The sequence below is a fragment of the Balaenoptera musculus genome, chromosome 21, assembly GCF_009873245.2.
Source record: "Balaenoptera musculus isolate JJ_BM4_2016_0621 chromosome 21, mBalMus1.pri.v3, whole genome shotgun sequence".
NCBI classification, from domain to species: Eukaryota; Metazoa; Chordata; class Mammalia; order Artiodactyla; family Balaenopteridae; genus Balaenoptera; species Balaenoptera musculus.
The window spans coordinates 30,330,525-30,351,066 of NC_045805.1; the positions used below are offsets into that span (position 1 = coordinate 30,330,525).

General features: G+C 42.7%; 1 long non-coding RNA gene across 2 annotated transcripts in view; it reads left to right on the plus strand.

The window, feature by feature from the left end:
* LOC118887903 overlaps window positions 1–20,542 on the plus strand; it is a 298,244-nt gene that overhangs the window by 106,340 nt on the left and 171,362 nt on the right. The gene's annotated exons all lie outside the window — the stretch shown is intronic.

Sequence of the window (20,542 nt, forward strand, 5' to 3'; positions counted from 1 at the left end):
CACACCATTGTAAAGCAATTATACGCCAATAAAGATGTTTTTTTTAAAAAAGGATGGAAAAGAGTTCATTCATTAAAAATGATTTTCTCCAAGAATATTTAATGGTGGGAAGATGTAGTGTAAAAGCAGGGTACAAAATACTAGATGGAGTATTTCATTTTGTTAAAATTTAATAATACAAGTGCAGAAAAAGTGATTAAAATAACAGTACTGATTTGACTACGGGACATTTTTTTCTTTAAATTTTTCTGTATTTGGTGTTATAAAGCATCATATATCCTCTCTGAGTCTCAGTTTATGTTCTGTGAAGTGGGACTCATCACATCTACACTGCAGTGCGCTCGGGCAGAGCAGCACAATATTTGAAGGTGCCCTTGACAATGACCAGCCCATTGTAATACTCCAGGAATGGTTATAATATCATTGCCAATGACACACCCATAGTCCGGATATTATCTGTAACGATTACTAAGGTTGTTTATCTCCCTCCACTTTTACTAAGACAACAAAAGGATTAATTGAAGACTCTAAGTCATTTTTACTGAGGTTCTTTTTTTTTTTCAAAATACTAACTGTAAAGTCTGCAGTGGGTATATAGGTGTTCAACTTTTTTCCAGATTTTATGTTTTTGTTTGTTTTTTTAAATTATTTATTATTTTTATTTTTGGCTGTGTTGGGTCTTCGTTTATGTGCAAGGGCTTTCTCCAGTTGCGGCAAGTGGGGGCCACTCTTCATCGTGGCACGCGGGCCTCTCACTATCGCGGCCTCTCTTGTTGCGGTGCAGAGGCTCCAGACGCTCAGGCCCAGTAGTTGTGGTTCACGGGCCCAGTTGCTCCGTGGCATGTGGGATCTTCCCAGACCAGGGCTCGAACCCGTGTCCCCTGCATTGGCAGGCAGACTCTCAACCACTGTGCCACCAGGGAAGCCCCTTTACTGAGGTTCTTAATACTCGCCTTCCTCACAAGGGTGGACAAAACTCTCAGCTTTTTGTAGTGAGTGCAAATGTCTCTATTCTTGCCCATTTTAGAGTCCTCCTCACTCAAAATCTAGGTTTTGTTGATCTTTAGTACCCTGTCTCTCGTCTTATCTCAGATTATTCTGTGGTAAGATGGTGCAAACTATGTATTTACTAACTGGAGAGAATTCAAGTCCCCGGAGCTGTTGTAGCTCAAAATTCTGTTTTAAGTGGAGTCATTTTCTGTGCTTTCCTTTCGTGCTGTCTGCAAAATGCCTGTTTCTGTCCTCCTTGAGATCCAGGTTTACAGCGCTCTCCTTTTTCTCATTCTGGGGTCTCTATGTTTGTGGCATCTCTGAGGGCCCATGTTCTGTTGAGGCTAAATTTGATACCTGGTGGGGGGGAAGCAACTTCCAGATGGGTCAGCCTAGAAAAGGATCCCCCATTGTGTAGAAATTTAAAAACAGGCAAAATACCTGTCCTATCAGACACTATGATTTGCCCCCTCTGTCTGACGCAGCCCAGAGCTTCGTCATTTAATTCACACCTATCTACTGTGAAGGCCCAGCCAACAAGATCATTTTGGAGCCCTGAGTGGGTGCCCAGAATGGATGGGAGGGCTGAGGTAACCAGAACTCTGCCTTTTTTGTGGACAGGTGTTAGGGCATCTTCTGTTCAAAGTGACACATTCCCAACCCATCCAACTCACGTAGAGGAAAAAAACCACTGTCACCAACCAAAGGGAGAAAAACATGGGGCTGCAGAGGAAGAGGGATCTTATGGGGACTCTTGTATTATTCATCCACGTGCAAGTATGAGCTCCAGATTTGATAAGACATGCAGTCTGATCAAAAGTCATGCAATTAATGATTTCTTTCAAAAATCAAGGAACTCTTTGATTCTTCATTTTAATGTAACTTTGACCTCTTTTCTTTCCATGTCATGAAAGAGGCCTTGACTAAGCTAAACATGCTCTCTCTCCGTGCCTGCAATGTATCAGAAAGCATCCTCAGTTACTTTCACAGGCAGTGGAGAACTCCTTAATTTTTCTCGGATGACAAGAGCTCCCTTTGAGCCTGGGCCAGAGGTGAGCAAGAGTCTGATTCTGGAAAGATGTAGAAAAATGAAGTTCCTTTTGCCAGAGGTTCTGGGTGAGCATTGTTGATGTGTGACTGTTAGCAGTCTTGCCCTCCTTCCACCTATTCTTCCTTTTCTGCATGGTGGACTGTCCTTTAGTTTTGGGGGTACAGTATTGGGGAAAAAAGGAAGGGGAGGCTAGAGGTAAGTAGGCTAGTGGTGGGGATTTTGTGCAAGAATATTTGAAGAAGGAAGTGTGGGAGCATGTGCTGTGGTAAGACGGGAAAGGGAGAATTAAAAAAAAAATCTGTGATCCATAAATCCCCTTCAAAGACTCTAAGCAAAGTACTTAAATTATTTTACAATTACTTTTTGGTTACTACTCTGCAGTATAAAAAACAATAAGTTCACTTTTTATCGTATCCCCATGTCATTAGCATCATTTTAAAGACGTGTCTTAACGGCTGTATCGTGTACCATCCTTTATTTAACCAGCTCCCTTTTTTGGACAGTTAATTCAGTTATTTTGTTGTTTATAAATATATATATATATATGATGGATATTTTTGTTTGTAATTCTGATTATGTCATTTTGTCAGTCAGGATAATTGATGGTACCTGTACTAACAAACAACCTAAAATCTCAGTCGCTTAGCAGGTGTTGACTGAAAAATTGCAAAATTAAAAGTTGAGAATCATCTTTTTTTTGGTGGACTTGCTGAGGACTTAAGCCTGGGAGGCAGTGTCAGATCGCTCTGAGAGACTGCACTGACACATAGTAATCAAATTGGCAAAAATTAAAGACAAAGAAAAATTATTGAAAGCAGCAAGGGAAAAACAACAAATGACATACAAGGGAACCCCCATAAGGTTAACAGCTGATTTCTCAGCAGAAACTCTACAAGCCAGAAGGGAGTGGCATGATATATTTAAAGAGATGAAAGGGAAGAACCTACAACCAAGATTACCCGGCAAGGATCTCATTTAGATTTGATGGAGAAATCAAAAGCTTTACAGACAAGCAAAAGCTAAGAGAATTCAGCACCACCAAACCAGCTCTACAACAAATGCTAAAGGAACATCTCTAAGTGGGAAACACAAGAGAAGAAAAGGATCTACAAAAACAAACCCAAAACAATTAAGAAAATGGTCATAGGAACATACATATTGATAATTACCTTAAACGTGAATGGATTAAATGCTCCAACCAAAAGACACAGGCTTGCTGAATGGATATAAAAACAAGACCCATATATATGCTGTCTACAATAGACCCACTTTAGACCTAGGGACAAATACAGACTGAAAGTGAGGGGATGGAAAAAGATATTCCATGCAAATGGAAATCAAAAGAAAGCTGGAGTAGCTATACTCATATCAGATAAAATAGACTTTAAAATAAAGAACGTTACAAGAGACAAGGAAGGACACTACATAATGATCAAGGGATCAATCCAAGAAGAAGATATAACAATTATAAATATATATGCACCCAACATAGGAGTACCTCAATACATAAGGCAACTGCTAACAGCTATAACAGAGGAAATCGACAGTAACACAATAATAGTGGGGGACTTTAACACCTCACTTACACCAATGGACAGATCATCCGAAGTGAAAACAAATAAGGAAACAGAAGCTCTAAATGAGGCAATAGACCAGATAGATTTAATTGATATTTATAGGCGATTCCATCCAAAAACTGCAGATTACACTTTCTTCTCAAGTGTGCACGGAACACTCTCCAGGATACATCATATATTGGGTCACAAATCAAGCCTCAGTAAATTTAAGAAAATTGAAATCATATCAAGCATCTTTTCTGACCACAACGCTATGAGATTAGAAATCAATTACATGGAAAAAAACGTAAAGAACACAAACACATGGAGGCTAAACAATACTTTACTAAATAACCAAGAGATCACTGAAGAAATCAAAGAGGAAATCAAAAAATACTTAGAGACAATTGACAATGAAAACACAACGACCCAAAACCTATGGGATGCAGCAAAAGTAGTCCTAAGAGGGAAGTTTATAGCTCTACAAGCCTACCTAAAGAAACAAGAAAAATCTCAAGTAAACAATCTAACCTCACACCTAAAGAAACTAGAGAAAGAAGAACAAACAAAACCCAAAGTTAGCAGAAGGAAAGAAATCATAAAGATCAGAATGTAAATAAATGAAATAGAAACAAAGAAAACAATAGCAAAGATCAATAAAGCTAAAAGCTGGTTCTTTGAGAAGATAAACAAAATTGATAAGCCATTAGCCAGACTCATCAAGAAAAAGAGGGAGAGGACTCAAATCAATAAAATCAGAAATGAAAAAGGAGAAGTTACAACAGACACCGCAGAAATACAAAGCATCCTAAGAGACTACTACAAGCAACTCTATGCCAATAAAATGGACAACCTGGAAGAAATGGACAAATTTTTAGAAAGGTATAACCTTCCAAGACTGAACCAGGAAGTAACAGAAAATATGAACAGACCAATCTCAAGTAATGAAATTGAGACTCTGATTAAAAATCTTCCAACAAACAAAAGTCCAGGACCAGATGGCTTCACAGGTGAATTCTATCAAACATTTAGAGAAGAGCTAACACCTATCCTTCTCAAACTGTTCCAAAAAATTGCAGAGGAAGGAACACTCCCAAACTCATTCTATGAGGTCACCATCACCCTGATACCAAAACCAGACAAAGACACTACAAAAAAAGAAAATTACAGACCAATATCACTGATGAATATAGATGCAAAAATCCTCAACAAAATACTAGCAAACAGAATCCAACAACACATTAAAAGGATCATACACCACGATCAAGTGGGATTTATCCCAGGGATGCAAGGATTCTTCAATATACGCAAATCAATCAATGGGATACACCATATTAACAAATTGAAGAATCAAAACCATATGATCATCTCAATAGATGCAGAAAAAGCTTTTGACAAAATTCAACACCCATTTATGATAAACACTCTCCAGAAAGTGGGCATAGAGGGAACCTACCTCAACATAATAAAGGCCATATATGACAAACCCACAGCAAACATCATTCTCAATGGTGAAAAACTGAAAGCATTTCCTCTAAGATCAGGAACGAGACAAGGATGTCCACTCTCACCACTATTATTCAACATAGTTCTGGAAGTCCTAGCCACAGCAATCAGAGAAGAAAAAGAAATAAAAGGAATACAAACTGGAAAAGAAGAAGTAAAACTGTCACTGTTTGCAGGTGACATGATACTATACATAGAGAATCCTAAAACCACCACCAGAAAACTGCTAGAGCTAATTAACGAATATGGTAAAGTTGCAGGATACAAAATTAATGCACAGAAATCTCTTGCATTCCTATACACTAATGATGAAAAATCTGAAAGAGAAATTATGGAAACACTCCCATTTACCATTTCAACAAGAAGAATAAAATACCTAGGAATAAACCTACCTAGGGAGACAAAAGACCTGTATACAGAAAACTATAAGACAGTGATGAAAGAAATTAAAGATGATACCAACAGATGGAGAGATATGCCATGTTCTTGGATTGGAAGAATCAACATTGTGAAAATGACTCTACTACCCAAAGCAATCTACAGATTCAATGCAATCCCTATCAAATTACCAATGGCATTTTTTACAGAGCTAGAACAAATCATCTTAAAATTTGTATGGAGACACAAAAGACCCCAAATAGCCAAAGCAGTCTTGAGGGAAAAAAGTGGAGCTGGAGGAAGCAGACTCCCTGACTTCGGACTATACTACAAAGCTACAGTAATCAAGACAATATGGTACTGGCACAAAAACAGAAACATAGATCAATGGAACAAGATAGAAAGCCCAGAGGTAAACCCACGCACCTATGGTCAACTAATCTATGACAAAGGAGGCAAAGATAGACAATGGAGAAAAGACAGTCTCTTCAATAAGTGGTGCTGGGAAAACTGGACAGCTACATGTAAAAGAATGAAATTAGAATACTCCCTAACACCATACACAAAAATAAACTCAAAATGGATTCGAGACCTAAATGTAAGACTGGACACTATAAAACTCTTAGAGGAAAATGTAGGAAGAACACTCTTTGACATAAATCACAGCAAGATCTTTTTTGATCCACCTCCTAGAGTAATGGAAATAAAAACAAAAATAAACAAATGGGACCTAATGAAACGTCAAAGCTTTTGCACAGCAAAGGAAACCATAAACAAGACGAAAAGACCACCCTCAGAATGGGAGAAAATATTTGCAAACGAATCAACGGACAAAGGATTAATCTCCAAAATATATAAACAGCTCATTCAGCTCAATATTAAAGAAACAAACACCCCAATCCAAAAATGGGCAGAAGACCTAAATAGACATTCTCCAAAGAAGACATATAGACGGCCACGAAGCACATGAAAAGATGCTCAACATCACTAATTATTAGAGAAATGCAAATCAAAACTACAATGAGGTATCACCTCACACCAGTTAGAATGGGCATCATCAGAAAATCTACAAGCAACCAATGCTGGAGAGGGTGTGGAGAAAAGGGAACCCTCTTGCACTGTTGGTGGGAATGTAAATTGATACAGCCACTATGGAGAACAATATGGAGGTTCCTTAAAAAACTAAAAATAGAATTACCATATGACCCAGCAATCCCACTACTAGGCCTATACCCAGAGAAAACCGTAATTCAAAAAGACACATGCACCCGAATGTTCATTGCAGCACTATTTACAATAGCCAGGTCATGGAAGCAACCTAAATGCCCATCAACAGACGAATGGATAAAGAAGTTGTGGTACATATATACAATGGAATATTACTCAGCCATAAAAAGGAACGAAATTGAGTCATTTGTTGAGACGTGGATGGATCTAGAGACTGTCGTACAGAGTGAAGTAAGTCAGAAAGAGAAAAACAAATATCGTATATTAACGCATGTATGTGGAACCTAATAAAATGGTACAGATGAGCCAGTTTGCAGGGCAGAAGTTGAGACACAGATGTAGAGAATGGACATATGGACACCAAGGGGGGAAAACTGCAGTGGGATGGGGATGGTGGTGTGCTGAATTGGGCGATTGGGATTGACATGTATACACTGATGTGTATAAAATTGATGCCTAATAAGAACCTGCAGTATAAAAAAATAAACAAACAAAACAACTAATACTAAACTTTCATTGGGTTATTTGTATGGAAATATGTTAATATAAATGTTTCAGACATTACATGAAATTTCTAAAAATCTTATATGTTCTGGTATAATGTTATAAGTCATAATCCTAGTTATTACTTTAAAATGTATATCTTAGAAATAACTAATTTTCTTGTCAACTGCATTATTATGAACTTTCATCAAATCTTTAACCGTGGTCATTTTTACGTCTTTTGTCATTTACAGACAGTTCTGGGTGTACTCTCATGCTTTTGCAAATATGTTCCTATAAAAGGGTTTCATCTTCAAGAAATTCATGGAAAAGACTCTGACAAGTACAGGTTTCTGGTAACTGACTGTACTGCTGAACTGAATGAATAAGCATTTTCAGCACTCTAATGAAAAACTGATGAACTCATAAAAGTGCTAACAAAAGATCAAGATGAAAAAAAAAATTAATTACATGGGACTGAGTGAACTGATGAGGATGAGAATAATTTTTGTGACTTTCTGTTTGAATTTAAAAAAAAATCCCACAAGGACTCAGAGGCAAAGAATATACAAATCAATTTTCACTGCAAAGTAAAGGAGCTGTTACAGTGGAGGATTACTGGACTAAATGTCAATATTATGACATAGTATGAGTGTGTTTCGTGTTTGGTAATTGCAATCATTGTTGTTTTTGTTGTGGTCATCCATGTACAATGCTTGGTGTCAGTCTATTTATCTCTTGTAAAAATAAAATACAGTGTGTGTGTGTGAAAACAAAAAAAAAAAGAATGAAATTGGCAGTGTTGAAGGAGATTTCTAAGTCCAAGATGGAGCCTCTCCTGCCCGGGGTGCCATGGCACGTAGGTAACTTTCACGTCCCTGTAAAGGCCCACTTGACCTGGATGTTCAGGGTAAATGCAGTCAGCTGTCCCCACCCACCACGCCAACTCTGGGCGTCTCATCTCAAACCAGGTTGACCCTGGGGCCCCAGACAACCCTATGTTTTCCATTTTTCTCTTCCTTGTTTTTTATTCTTTATCCTATAAAAGCTTCCTGCCTTCTGCTCAGTTTTCCAAAAGGAGACCATCCACTTCATGAAGTGTCAAGTGTTTGTATCAACTCAACTGTCTTCTTAAGTCATTTTTTTAGCAGAAGAACAATGAGAAGCCCCCCCTCAGCCCGGGGGTTCCTCCCCCCTCCCTGTGTCACAGCCGGCTTCCTGAGGACACGGTGCTTCTAGGGCCACCAGGGCTTTGGGCCCTCACTGCCCCGCCTCCTCGTTTGCGGTGGTTTAATGTGGTTTGTTCCCCTGTCATCAAGTGTTTTCTCCTGGTCCTTGTGGTGCCTTAACTTGGAAGAGGATACCGGTCGGTGGTCTGTGGTCTGTAAACCACGCGGGCCCCGTTCCAGACCCACCGAACCAGAACTCCCGGGGAAAGCATCCCGGAATTCATGTTTCTAGAAAGCTCCCGGAATGGCTGGGAGGCACAGGTATGTTTGGGGAACGCTGGCATGATCGATGCGTTTAGAGATGGTTTCTTTCTGTTTAAACCCCCCCTCCCCCTTCCTGGACAAACGCCAGGGTTCCGACGGTGGGCGCTTCCCGCTCCAGGGCTTGGCTCACTCCACGGGCGGGCGGGGTACCAACTCACCCCCTGAGCGAGTTCTCCGGGCTGCGTCCGGAGCGCCCTTCTTTGGGAGCCGTGCGTGGGTGGGTGGAGCTGTCGCGCCAACACCCCACTGCCTTCAAGTGCTTAGTTTTGGATTCAGGCAGCCTTTTAAATTTTTAATTTTATTTTTAAAGTTAAATTTTAAGGAACAGGGCTTCCCTGGTGGCGCAGTGGTTGAGAATCTGCCTGCCAAAGCAGGGGACACGGGTTCCAGCCCTGGTCTGGGAGGATCCCACGTGCCACGGAGCAGCTGGGCCCGTGAGCCACAATTGCTGAGCCTGCGCGTCTGGAGCCTGTGCTCCGCAGCAAGAGAGGCCACGATGGTGAGAGGCCCGCGCACCGCGATGAAGAGTGGTCCCCACTTGCCGCAACTGGAGAAAGCCCTCACGCAGAAACGAAGACTCAACACAGTCATAAATAAAAGAACGTGAATTTCTAAAAAAAAAAAAATTTTAAGGAACAACGTCTAAAGCGTACTTCCTTTAAAAAGGGGCCTGTCGGCCTTAGCTTGCAGTCTGATCGACGGTCCAACAGGGGGCGCCCAAGCCCCGCACCGCACCGTGCGCGCCGCTGGCTCCCCGTTGGCCCTGGTCTCTGTGCTGCGCCACCTGGGGGACCGCAAAGCTTCCCAGGAGCCCTTGGCTTTCATCCTTCGACCTCAGGAAAAAAATTGACACACGTAAAAACCATGATTTTCAAATCGCTACGGATAATGAGGAATGTTACTACTGGAAGGATGTCATACAGGTGCAGAGGAAGAAAAAGGGTTGAGGCTTTGCCCCTCCCAGGGTCTTGGATTTAGTAAGTTTTAAACCAAATTAAAGAATTAATTTACGTTAACTTATTAAAGTTAACGTAAATTAGCTTCTTTATAAGTTTTAAGTCAAATTAGGAATTCTCTTTAGGGTGAAATTTTAGCTATCAAAGGAGAGGTTATTTTGGAGGGCATGAGATTTTCAAGTTCAGGCACTGAGATTCCAGCCCTTCTGACTCCTATGAGCACTAATACTCCCTCCCACACAGCATCCCCACTGCTGGCGGGTGCGCATCGTAAACTCGAGCGGGGCGGCACTGGCTAGACGTGGGCAGACAGGATGCAGGAATGACCGAGGGTGGAGGGAGGGCCCAGAGAAGAGGGCTGGGACCTCTTTGATGGATGACGGGGCAGGGATGGCACGGATTTGCCTTCAGAAGGCAGGTTGGGTGTCCTCCCCTCTCGCGTTTCTCCATGAGCTGGTACAGTCTGCCTGGGGGCAGCATACGTGATTCCGGCCCGATTCTACCCCTGCGACCCGAGACAATGACTCCACCTCCCTGGGCCTCAGTTTTCTCGCCTGTAAAATGGTGTTGGTGCAGAGGGGTTAGCCATTGAGTGTAAACGTTTCATAGCAGAAAGCTTCCTAAGACATTTTTTTCTGATCTAAACTCCTTGCCCTTTAATTTTTCTCATAAAACCTCCTTTCTGGACCCCGGGTCTCCCAGCTCCCCCTGGATGAACATGTTTAACTGTCTTAAAACACATTGCCCTAAGACAGTGTCCCAGATGCCATTCTCACAGGGACCCGCAGACTCAGTGCTGTGTAATTGTATTCTTTGTGATAAAGGCAACTCATTAATTGAACACCTCAGTATAATTTAGTGTTTCTAACTCTGTAAGTTTTTTGGTAGAATAAACTCTTAAATAAGAAAGACATGTAACAGAGAAGAACAAACCTGAAATATACATGATGGCCCATTCTCAAGACTCTGACCTTCAAAGGGTCAGAGACCCTTTGAAGACTTTTTATTCGCATAGAGGTAAGAAGTTGCAGAACAGAGAATAACATTTGTCTTGTTAGAGGTTTACAGGAACATCGTGACCTGACTTACAGGGACAGCAGCAAGAGCAAAGGATTCCAGCACCAAGAAGTTTACAACAACTAACCACACCGCCTCCCCTTTCAGTATAAAAGCAGCCTGAATTCTAGCTAGGGTAAGATGGTTCTTTGGGACACTAGTCTGCCGTCTCCTCTCTCTGCTGGCTCTCCGAGTAAAGTTGCTAGTCCTTGTCCCAGCATCTCATCTCTTAATTTACTGGCTTGTCACATGGTGAGCAGTGTGAGCTTGAACTCAGTAACAGACATATTTTGTCCCAATTTACAGAAATGTGGTCACTTTCAGCTATTCTACCTTGTTCGTATGGGCCCAACATCCCAGGCTTTAGAGCTTTTTCTGGCTCTTGATTCTATCACTCACAGTGGATGACAAGCTTGTATGGTTTAGTATTGGAAGGGACCTTGGAAATCAAGCTGATCCTCTTATTTTTGTGTTATTTGCAAAACTGATAAGCATATCTTCCATGACTTTAAGAAAATACTTGAAAGATTTAAACGTGTCAGAGCCATGCTGCCAGAGGGGAGACCACCGCTGAAGACCTCCTTCCAGGCTGGCATCATTTATTAACCAACACTCTTGTTTGTGGTTGCTCAACTAGGCTTGAGGTTACTTATTTGTACTATGGAAGCGTCTACAATTCTTTTTGTCTACATAAAGATCAAGAAATACTTTCTCAAAGTTTCTTCTGTTCTCAAAGTCGATATCAAAACATTCTCCTTTTTAATGATGTCAAGTTTTATATTATAGTCAGTAACAGTTCAGCTTAAGGCTAAACTTGTATACAACCTAGATAGCAACTATGCGATTGTGTGTGCATGTGTGTGTGTGTGTGTGTGTGTGTGCACATGCGCATACCCACAGGGGCACGTGCACTGGAGGGAAATAGACCAACACCTTGATGGTGGTTAGATTAGGAAGATGGATTATAAATCTTAAAATTTACTGTTAAGATTATACTACTTTTACCATTTAAAAATTACTAATCATAACTTTGTAAACTTTCCAGTGAAAGTACATCTGTTTCGCGGCACCTTCAGTTTTGTTTTGTGGCTCTCAGGATGTCTGTCCTGGAAGTGGTCTGGGTGGTGTTCCCGAGTCATCAGAAGGAGCAGGCTCACTCCCCACGGGGAGCGTGTTTGGTCAGTGATGGAGGAGCAGCGGGTTTGCTAGGGCTCCCAGGATGCAAACGTGTCCCCTGTTGACGATGGAGACCTTCTGATTATTCTGCTTTGGTGGACCCACTCCAGCACCCCAGGCAGTCACCCAGCTGACGTTTATCATTGGTTATAGAGCAGGTGAGGGAAAGAGCACACACTGGCTCAGAACAGGATGATTTGGGGGATATGAACTTGTTTTGTTCTCTGGAATTTTCTTTCCCCTACATTTCCCAAGAATGGAACTAGGGCTCCTTACGTTTGTAGAGACCAAAGGCAGAAGCCCCTTAAAGACAACCTCTCTTCCTATTTGTGTGATGTCCGCTTTCACCAAGAGTCTAAACTCACTGAAGAGATTATTTGAGGTTTCTAGAGCAGGATGGAGACGAGGTGAGTGTCTTTTCAGGGGGAAAGGGGGCTGTAAAGGGAGATAGGCCAGAAATTCCCAGAGACTGGCCGGTCCCTCCAGCAGCGGGAACCAGCCACTGGGGAATACTGTCACCCAGACTTCCTGACCAGGAAAGGGTAGCAGAACGTGGCCGGCCACTAACCCTCTGCTGTGGTCAAGACGGACTGGAGGCTACAGGCCTGCTTGTGTTTGGGGGGCCACAAAAGCCTTCCCAATTCTTTTGCTACCCTAGGCAAGGGGCTGGAATTCCTGTAATGACACAGACAGAATTTCCTGCCGGCTCAGTGGAATGGCAAGCTCCATTTTATTTGATTTATTGAAAATAAAGAAAGGTGATACTTCCTGCACCCTTGGGTTAGTGGCTAATTGATTCCTGAGACAGTTGTAAATTCACTGCAGGCCTGGAACACAATTCAGATGGATAGGAAATCAATGTCTAATTGTTTCCTTCCTCTTCATTCTGAAGCATTCACAAGCGATAGGCGCTGGGGATGTCATGGAGAGAGGATAAGAGGACACAGCCCGTCCTCAGGAGCCCGTGGTCTGGGGAGGGGACAGCCGCATGGTGTGAGGGGGTCTCTGAGGGAGGAGCGGAGAGGGGGTTGGAGGAGGTGACGCAGTCCTGCCTCCCCCTCCTTGGCCAGGGCTGTTTGGATTCTGTGCTGGTACCTTGCTGAGCGTCACCTTGGAAGTTGCTAATGCACACGGTGGGGACTTGAATGAGATACAGGGAAATTTTAAATTGGATTAAATCAGTGTAGCTCAGGTCAGTGGTCAGTGCCCGGAGTGTGTTGCTCCAGAACTGGGGCCCCATCGGGTGACTCTGCTCCCACCTGGCCCTCTTCTCTTTCCAGCCCTAACTTTCTCTTGCCAGATTTGCATTTCTTGAGGGCCTCTGCGTATGGACAGCACTGAGCTAGGTGAGAATCGGACCAACTGTGAACAAGATGACTCCAAGGGTGGTGAACAAGATGACACTCTGACTGTCCTTTCTCCTGTGGAGGGTCCGCTGGACCTGCCGCCTCCAGGAAACCACAGAGGATGCTCTGACCTTAAAGCACGTGAGAACCGCTAGATGAGGGCCCTAAAGGACGTAGTCATTATTCCTTTTTAAAACTGAGGTGCAATTGACATATAACATTATGTTGGTTTCAGGAGCACAATGTAAGGATTCCATATTTGTGTACATTGTGAAATGACCACCACAGTAAGTCTAGTTACCACCCATCACCACACATGTTTACAAAATTTGTTTTCTGTGATGAGAACTTTTAAGATCTACTCTTTTAGCAGCTTTCAAATATGCAATACAGTATTGTTAACTCTAGTCACCATGCTGCACATTACATCCCCAGGGCTTGTTTTTATAACTGGGAGTCTACCTTTTGACCCCCTCGTGTTCACTATTCTGAAGCTCCAAGTCCAAAATGAAGGATGATGGAGGAACACTGTGTAGGAGAAACTTTCACTAGCTTCCATGTTGCATGTTTTCATATGTGGTTTTTCCCTTTCACACAGCTCTCCAACCATGAGAAAACTAGCTCAGAACATTCAGAAGTTGTCTGGGTTCATCTTCTCTCCATTGCCCTGCATCTCTTTGCGAGAGAGTGAATTAATAAGTCAGGAGTTAGGACCCAGAGATATTTCTCAGACTTAAACGATCTGACAACCGACTAGAAATCAATGAGGTGTACTTTCAGCGACGTCGTGCTGATGTGAGCTGGTTCGACCCTATTTTACCCTCTCCAGGTGTTCACTTTCCCCGGGTTCCGCTCTGAACTTTGAAGCACTGCATTTTCTTGTCCTTTCCGATGGAAATACCCTGTTGTTAAAAAGGAAGGAATTATCTTTCTCAAGCTGACATCACGATGCTGGCAGACTTCATCCCGGTGCTCAGCGCCCTCAGTGTCACCAGCTCAGGTAAGCTCAAGCTAAAGTAAATGAAGACTTGATCATTGTTAGTGCTGATAATGTTAGAATTACAAAATGTAATGTGTAGGTATCTTTAGGATAACCTTTAAAATGTGGCTCCGATGAGTAAGTCTATGAAATCTGTATATTGCTAAAGGAATCATATCTATGAATTCCATAATGTTTATGCTTTTGTCATTTATTGTGTTATTCCTTTTGAATCGTTATCAGCTTGGTACGAAGATATAAAAGCAGGGAAAATCTTACCAAATGCACTGAATGGTGCTCAGAGAATTGTTAAAATATTTAGCATAGGAATTGACTATATCAACATTTTTATATCCTATCTATTAACAATCACTATATCTATGTGCAGACAATTATCCAAAAAATCATGTAGACATAGAAATATTTTCATAAATTTGTGTATGTAGGTATTAGTATGTATGTACATCAGAATTAAATGAAATATATATCAAACGTCTATGAACCTGTGTGAGTTTTCTGTGACTATTATCCACCAGAAAATAGAGGAATTCTTAATAAAGAATGAGGGCAAATAAAAGGAGAGAGAGAGAGTGAAAAGGAAAGAGGGAGAAAATAACTGAAAAGTTTAGGGGAAAATGGTCATTGTCTCCTGCCAGTTTTCTGGGTTTTAGAATCATTTCACTTTTCCTGTAACTTAAGAACAGGAAGCTCTTCCATGACACCAGAAACCATATAGAGCCAGGAGCCAGATGGTGAGAAAACAGTGTTATTCCTTTAGCAATTTGTATTTATTTGTCACTAGTATTTTTGCCATATCTGATTATTGTAATTTTCAGATGGAGAACCAGAGGCACTGAGATAGATTTGCCCAAGTCCTGAAATAAATCCTGGAATTAAAAGTCATAAGGCTGTGAGGCATACACACCTGAACGTCATTATATCTTCCAAAATGTAGCCTTTGCTACGTACCTGGGGCTCAGAAACACACAGTCATTTCTAAGTGCAGAGAGTGGCAAACCCACTTTCAAATATCACTAAATTTGGTCTCTGCAAAGTCGTAAGTGCAACTTGCCAATCATAAAAATAATAATCAACTTCTGTGTGTTTTAGCATGCAATTAATCATGAAAATAGTAATCAGTTTCTGTACAATTAATGTCTGGTACTTTTCTGCCTTAATTACGAGAGCATCCTATTTCCTATGAAAAAATTGATTCCTACAATTCTGCCCACAGAGAAACCACCCTCTGGTTCACCTCTGCCCCCTCCTCTGTGCATTGTAAGTTACACAGAAAGTTGGAATCGGAGGAGGGCCTTGTCCCCGTCTTCCTGTGTGGGCTGCAAGAGTTTGGGAATGTAGACTGAGCTGTATACATCCGTCACTGATCTATAACAAATCCATGTAGTAACCGGCAGTAACTCTGGAATTTGTGAGTAGTTCTAGATCCACTGGAGTCTATTGCTATTTTTAGATATGCACCACCTTTCCTTAAGTTCTTTAACTTTACTACTCATTGTAAAGAAAATAGTTTCTTTTTGTTACACAAGACTACCTTTTCGAATTACAAGGGACAAGCCCTCATCTCTGCATTTCTGGTTTTGGTGACAGGATCACTGTCATGGCCATGCTTTGTGTCTGCTCCCAGAAATAGAGACTGTCTTCTTCATCTTCCCATCACTCTTACCACCTGATGACATGTGTTATTCATTCAAAAAAAAATTTATTGAAGATCTACCATATTGTAGTAATCGTTCCAGTATGTGGGATGCAAGGAGAAATAAAACAAGGTTGTTTTAAGAAACTCTCATGCTAGCAGGAAGCCATGAAATATTTATTATTTGAGTTCACCCTCAGGACTAGCTCTGCGAGTCGGCAGAAGAGGCTATTTGTGGTATGATTTTTTTTTGGACGAGGTGATGATAATGAAAGACAAACCCCAAATATACCAAAAGGTGTCAAACAAAATATACGCCTCTCCCAACCATACTTGCTGAGGTTTGAAATTCTTCAATTACTTCTTTACTCTCCTAGCTGAGGATAAACAATGGTATTGTTTTCAATAAAATCATAAATAATCATGGGAAGTTTCATCCATTAAGTTTTTTTAATTGAAGTAGTGTTGCTTTATAATATTATGTAACTTATAGGTGTACAATATAGTGATTCACAATTTTTAAAGTTTATAATCCATTTATAGCTACTATAAAATGTTGGCTATATTCCCCGTGTTGTACAATATATCCTCGTAGCTTATTTTATACCTAATAGTTTGTTCATCTTAATCCCCTACCCCATGATACCCCTCCCCTGTCCCCACTGGTAACCACTAGTTTGTTCTCTATATCTGTGAGTCTGCTTCTTTTTTGTTATACTCACTAGTTTATTGTATTTTTGTCATCTATTAAGTTTTATCAATTATTTATGCTTTGGTATAAGAGAGTTTGTCAAAATTTTGCTGAAAGCAGTTGTTGATATGGGGGTGAGGAGAGAGCAGAGGGTCTGAGCACCTGAAGAAAGGTAAGGATACAAGAGCATGAAGAATAAAGAGACCAGAAACTCAAGTCGTGGGTTCCAAAGAAAAATCTGTCTCAAGCTGTTTCTGGGTGCCCCATCCAGATCTGTCGTGATTGCACTCACTGGGGTCAAGAGAGCCCTAAGCTCCTCCCAGGGAGTGTCTTGTCCCGGGGTAGCTTTGGTCACCGTCACCTGGATGCCTTCTCTGCTGCAGCCAGGTGTGAAGGGCTGTTCTCGAATCAAGGGCGCATCTCAATCTTGAGCTCTCTGTGTACCTTTGGAACAGCAGATGTTGGCATTAAGAGGTCACGTTCGTGGCTGTCTCATGGATGTAAAGAGCCTAGAAGCGCTGGGCGTGTGAGTGGCTGGACCTTCCCCATCACCGTTCCCTATTTTCACTGGGAGAGGTTAAAGATCTTGCTTGAGATCACACAGCCTGGAATCAGGACCAGACCTCTCATCTCTGGGTCTGAGTCCAGGGCCTCTCAACGTTGAATAAATATTCATTGGACTCTCGTTCTAACGAGTGATGAGTTTGGCAGGAGACTCGGTGTCCGGAGCCAAGAGCAGCGCACCGTCCTGCAGCTCTGCCCCAGCCCGGTTCCACGTGGAGGAAATCACTGGAATCAGGCAGGGCGCTGCATCTCTGTCTGTCTGTCTGTCCGTCTGTCCACATGTACTGTCTGGTTCTCCTTCTTCTTGCCCTCTGCCTGCGGGGCCGCTTGTCTGGTCCCAAGGGAAAGATTTTGACAAAGAAAAATGAGAGAAAGATTAAGTAGGGACGGGACTGCCCTGGTGGTCCAGTGGTTAGGACTCTGCACTCTCACTGCTGAGGGCACTGGTTCAATCCCTCTTTGGAGATCTAAGATCCCCCAAGCAGCGCAGCATGGAAGCAAAAAAGGATTAAAAAATTAAGTAGGGAGAAGAGAAGAAAGGGGGAGAAAGATGTTTCAGGAAGGAACGAAAATACCTTTTTTACCAAAAGAGATGGTGAAAAGCATCTCTAACAGGCAGCACACATCCTCTGAAGATGTGCGTTAGACCTAGTGTGTGTCGTGTGTGTGTGTGTGTGTGTGTGTGTGTGTGTTTTGTGGAGGGGCTGCAGGGAAATGCGGGGAGACCCTTGTCCGGTCTGAAGCAGGGTGGCTCTGCTCTGTGACTGTAAAACACTGGACGTCTCCCTCCCCAGAGAGCGACCCCAGAGCAGCGCCCGTTCAAGAGTCCCCCCAACGAACCCCGCAGCAAAGCAGCCTGCCAGGTGCCACCTGCAGCAGAGGGAGGTTCCGGGGAGGCGGGGTGGGCGATTACAGAGCACCCTCAGCAGGGCTGAGTGTGTCCCCTTGACCAAACAAGTACTCCCTGGGACCTGGTTTTAGAGCACCATGCTTCCCTGCGACAGACAGCTTGAAGCAACAGTTTGGAGAATACAGTGCTGACAGCACAACAGCAGAAAGAGCAGCAACAGCCAATATGTGTTCATGGAAGTGAACTGTGGGAGCGGTTTTCATGTGGCAGTAAGACCACGGTGGAGGGAACAGTCTTTTGCCTCCTCAGTCCTCAGTGAACTTCATGGGACGGTGGAAACATGGCAGCTTGGGATTCAGAAGACCAGCCTGCCCCCCCCATTCGCTGGGTGACCCCTCTCAGGTCCCCTGGGTCTGCACCCGTAAAATGAGGGGCTCGCATCACCATGAAAGTCCCTTCTGACTCTGTTGTCTTCATGTCTTTATCATTTCTCTTTCCTTCCTCTTTAATTAATGCTGAAATTATTTACGAGTACAAATGTCCTCCCGTCCCTCCCCTAGGAAGCTGACTTTGGGGACTTCAAACCCCCATGGCAGAGGGGGGTGGGAGACTCACTCATCTTCCAAGAGCAGTTTCCTGACTTGTCAATGAATCACTGAGATGTATCTTAGAATAGTGGTCTTGCCTAATTAAGCTGAAATAGAAGTCCATTTGCAAAAATTTGGTTTACACACAACTTTTCAGGAATCCACTTTTTTCTTTTCTTAATGTATTTTTAAAATTTTACTGAAGTATAGTTGATTTACAATGTTGTGTTAATTTCTGCTGCACAGCAAAGTGATTCAGTTATACATGTATATATTCTTTTTCATGTTCTTTTCCACTATGGTTTATCCCAGGATATTGAATATAGTTCCCTGTGCTACACAGTGGGACCTTGTTGTTTATCCATCCTATATATCATAGTTTGCATCTGCTAATCCCAAACTCCCACTCCACCCCTCCCCTACCCACCCACCTTGGCAACCACAAGTCTGTTCTCTATGTCAGTGAGTCTGTTTCTGTTTTGTAGATATGTTCATTTGTGTCATATTTTAGAAGGAATCCATTTATTTCTTAAGAGACCACTTGTCCTGGAAATCCTGAGAACATCTGTGGTTCCACATCCTCTGGAGCCGTGAGCTGGTCTCCCATGCACAGAAAGTGCCGTTATAGCCTTTTGTGCATTTATTCATTCATTTGCTCATTCACTTAAAGTCATCTAATGTTTACTGAGGCCTTAGCCTCAAAGAATCAACATGGAAGCCCTTGCCCTTCTTCATAACATTCTATTTTACAAGAAGAACAAACCAGAAACAGTTTTGGGCCCGTCTCTACATCTGCTCCAACAACATCAGTGACTTCAGCTTCTATTTTGGGGAAGATACTAGGCAGAAAACATTCAACCTTTGGCCTTTTTCTTTTCTTTTTTGGTAAGGTCTGTTTTGGGCAATGCAGATTTGTACTAGCCAGCTCAGGCCACCATAACAAAATACCACAGACTGGGTGACTTAACAGAAATTTATTTTCTCACAGTTCTGGAGGTTAGAAGTCCATGATCAAGGTGCCAGCAAACTCAGTTTCTGGTGAGGGCTCTCTTCCTGGCTTGTAAACTGCTGCCTCCTGGTTGTGTCCTCACGTGGCCTTTCCTCTGTGCTTGCCTGGGGAGAAATCTCTGGTTTCTCTTCCTCTTCTTATGAGGACTGCAATCCTTTCGGACTAGGGCCCCACCCTGCTGACCTGATTGAACCTTAATTGCCTCTCTTGAGGCCCTGTCTCCAAATGCAGTCACACTGGGGGTTAGGGCTTCAACGTATGGATTTGAAGGGACACACATCCAGTCCGTAAGGGCCAGTGCAGAGCTACGCCTTTGCCTCCTTGCCTCAGATGGCAGCTCACCCTCTGACATGGGCAACAGGGTCAAAACGAACACACGGGTCTCTGAGAGCAGATCTGCTCACTTCCCTCTGGACGCTGGTGAAGAGCAGGGTCCAGCTGTCCTCACAGAGGGGGTGGCTTTGCGGGTGGAAGGGGCTGGGGAGGTCAGGTCATAGTCTTAGGAGATCCTTCCCAACATGCAACTCCCACTGCCTCCAAACTGACAGTAAAGTTATCCTGCCAGGAAGGAAGGTCCAAGCTGCAGTCTTAGGATCCTTCTCACATGTCCAAAATCATGACAATGCAGGGCCGTCCCAGCTAATAAGCCCATGGTGTGTGTATGTGTCTGTGTGTGTGTGTGTGTGTGTTATGTGTATGGTGTGTGTGTGAGTGTGTGTATGGTGTGTGTGTGTTATGTGTATGGTGTGTGTGTGTGAGTGTGTTATGTGTATGGTGTGTGTGTGTGTTATGTGTATGGGGTGTGTGTGTGTGGTGTGTAGTGTGTGGTGTGTTGTATGTGGTGTGTGTGGTGTGTGTGTGAGTGTGTGTATGGTGTGTGTGTGTGTGCTATGTGTATGGGGTGTGTGTGTGGTGTGTAGTGTGTGGTGTGTTGTATGTGGTGTGTGTGGTGTGTGTGTGCTGGTTCAGACATCGTGCAGTTGTCCTCAG